The sequence below is a fragment of the Octodon degus genome, unplaced genomic scaffold (genome assembly GCF_000260255.1).
Source record: "Octodon degus isolate 3935 unplaced genomic scaffold, OctDeg1.0 scaffold00063, whole genome shotgun sequence".
Lineage (NCBI taxonomy): Eukaryota > Metazoa > Chordata > Mammalia > Rodentia > Octodontidae > Octodon > Octodon degus.
This window is the reverse complement of record NW_004524639.1, coordinates 13,731,095-13,734,014: the sequence shown is the minus strand read 5'-3', so window position 1 is coordinate 13,734,014 and position 2,920 is coordinate 13,731,095. Positions and strand designations below refer to the sequence as shown.

General features: G+C 38.8%; 1 pseudogene; it reads right to left on the bottom strand.

Annotated features, from left to right (window-relative positions):
• Positions 1-1,543: 1,543 nt before the first annotated feature.
• The window catches only part of LOC101560743, a 127,400-nt pseudogene continuing 126,023 nt past the window's right edge, over positions 1,544-2,920 (bottom strand).

Below are 2,920 nucleotides of genomic sequence, written 5' to 3'. Positions count from 1 at the left end.
AATTTCCTCTATATCTCTTTGACTCTGCTTCATGAGATCTATTTCTTTCCTGTTGCCCATTTAACGAATCCGTCATTTTTCTAATCTCCTCTATTTTTTTAATCTATGCCTTCTTTAGAAGCAGTTATTAATTTTTTACTGTAGAGTTTTTTTTTTCAGATTGTGTTTCCTCCCTAAGTTTCTGTATTTGATTCTTTACTTCAGATGCTATGATTTCGGAGAATTCTATTTTTATTCCAGAAAATAATTCTACTCTGTGTTTTTCTATAACTCTCTGCTGTTGCTTATTTACTATCGACGCTATTAATTCATACATTTGAGCTGAGCTAATGTCTTCGGCACTTGTTCTGGTTGGGCACTGGCTTTCCTCCATATGATTCTGCATTTGAGTCTTTACTGCAAATGTTATTAATTCAGGGATTTCTTTTTTTTCATTTCCAGTCTGAGTTCCTATATACCTTTCTGCAGTTGTTTCTTTATTTCAGAAGCCATGGATTCATTGATTTCAGCTGTGTGATTCTCATTTTGTTCTGTCTTAGTGTCCTCTGCACTTGTTATGGATGGGCTTGGGATCTGAGATCGCATTTTGCTCCTTCTTGCTTTCATTTTGTATAGCAGTCTTCTGACTTTTGTTGTAGAGCTTTGGTGCTGTTATAACCTTAACACCTCTGAAGTTCAGGTGCAGATCTACAAAGTTTGAATTTATCCAGCTGTGCCTGTCTTGGTTCTGGCTGCTGTGCTCAGCTCCTTCTTGCTGCCACCCTTGGGAGTGAATCTGTTGTACTCCTCTGGCAAGGTGTTCTTCTCCTGGACTAGCTGGGTGGTTATATCCCCTACTCTCTCTGCAGGGACTGCAGCTGCTAGGTTCACCCCAGGCCTTTATGCCAGGCCTGAGCTGAGTCTGAAGGGGACAAGGTGAAATAGGGGGAAGAGGAAGCTCTCACACACACTCACTGGGCCTCAGCTATGGCTGTATCTGGGGATCCCTAGAATGCAGCAGGTGTTCTCCCTCACTTGGCAGGTGTAGGGGTAGTTGGGATCTTAAGGGGGTGGAAGTGGGTCTCACCCATGCTGTGCCTGGGCTTGAATGGACAGGTCCTGCTGGCAGAGGGTAGCCTGAAGCTCTCCCACACACTCACTGTGCCTGGGCTAGGGCTGGATCTGGGGGTCCCTAGAATGCAGCAGAAGTTCTCACTCACTGGGTAGGAGTGAGTGGACTGCGAATTGGGGAGGTCCCATTGGTTTGGAAGAGGGTCTCACCCACGTTGCCTCTGGGCTTGGACCCGTGGGCTCAGAGTAGTAGGAAGCTCTCCCACAAACTCACCGTTCCTGGGTAGGGATGGATCTCAAGAAATTTTATTTGAAAAGATAATTCCAAGATATTTAATACAATTCTGAGCAATGATTGTTTCATAAATAGATAAGATGTTACACACAATTATAAGGAGTCTAAAATTCAAAAATATTTATTCTTCTTTTCTTTTTTAACAGTCAGATGCCCTGACACATCAAGAAAGTGTGCACAGTTGCAGTAGGGGCAGCCTTAGTCCCCCTTGGAGTCACTGTCCTTCCTCCGCATGGGGACAGAACCGCACACCGAGGACAGCAGCAGGTCTTCAATGGGCTTCTTGGGGTTCTCTTCCTGGTCTGTGTTGATCGCTCTAGATTCGGGCTGTTTCCACTCCAACTCATCTCTTGTCAGGTTCATGCCCCCAAACACCAGAGGACAGATGAAGTGAGTTTGATGTCACGTTCAAAGCAGAGGAACACTGTGGGCATGTTCCTATCGGTGTAGTTGTGTATGGACAATGTTGAAATGGCCTAGATAAATTTGACATCAGGAAACTGCCTGGCCAGTACACTGAAGTACTGATTGATCAGGGCCTGGGCAGAAATCTCTTGCTTGTAAAGGTGCAAGACCACCCACAAGCCCTCACCAGCTTTGGTAACTTCCTAAACATAGTTCTTTCCAGAGATTTCCAAAACTCCAAATTTATTCTTTAGGTGACCTGCTTTCCACTCAGCCAGTCTTTGCTGCGTGTAAATCTCAACAGCCTGTTCATCTTTTTTTCCATTAACTTTATTGAAAATGAATAATTACATATTATATTAAAAATTGTAGACAAATACTGAAATGTGAAAGATACAAGATACATACAATGATTTTCAGAGTAATATTTCTGGAATGGATTCATCACATGAGATTAATAATAGATTGTACATTGCAAATAAATTATTTGCAAATTTAAATGAATATAACAATAAAAATTGTCAAAAATAAAATTGGGGAAGAATTTGCAGATCAGTCATATAATAGTTTACTCTGTGTCATAATCAAGAAACTTATATTCATATAATTAGAATTCTCAAAGTAGAAAGAGGTAGGCAATAAATATTTAAAGATTTAAAATTTCTGAATTTAGTTGAACTTATAAAACTGCATTTCCAAGAAAAATGAACATTTTGGAACAAAAATTTGAATAAAATCATACCCAGATACACAAAAATGAAATTGTCCAAAACTTATTGTAAAGAAAAAAATCCTTAAATTATATGCATTGAAAAATTAGCTATGGAAAAACAAAATTAAATAGCATCTTATTCACATTAGAAAGAAAAAAGAAAATCCTTAAAATATTTTCTAGTTATACAAACTCGAAATATTCTAATACCTCCAGATGTAGTCTATAGGAAATAACAAAGAACATAATTCAGAAGGCAAGAAAAGTTATAGTATGCTCCTGGATGAAGAATAAAGAACTCTCAAAATGATAGTTATGTAAGACTATGTAAAATGTAGTAGATGAACCTATTTAAAAGATCATTAAAATTTCAATGAAACAGTATCAATCTTATGTTGGGTTATACACATATTTTTATATGTGTGTGTGTGTGTGTGTGTGTGTGTGTGTGTGTGTGT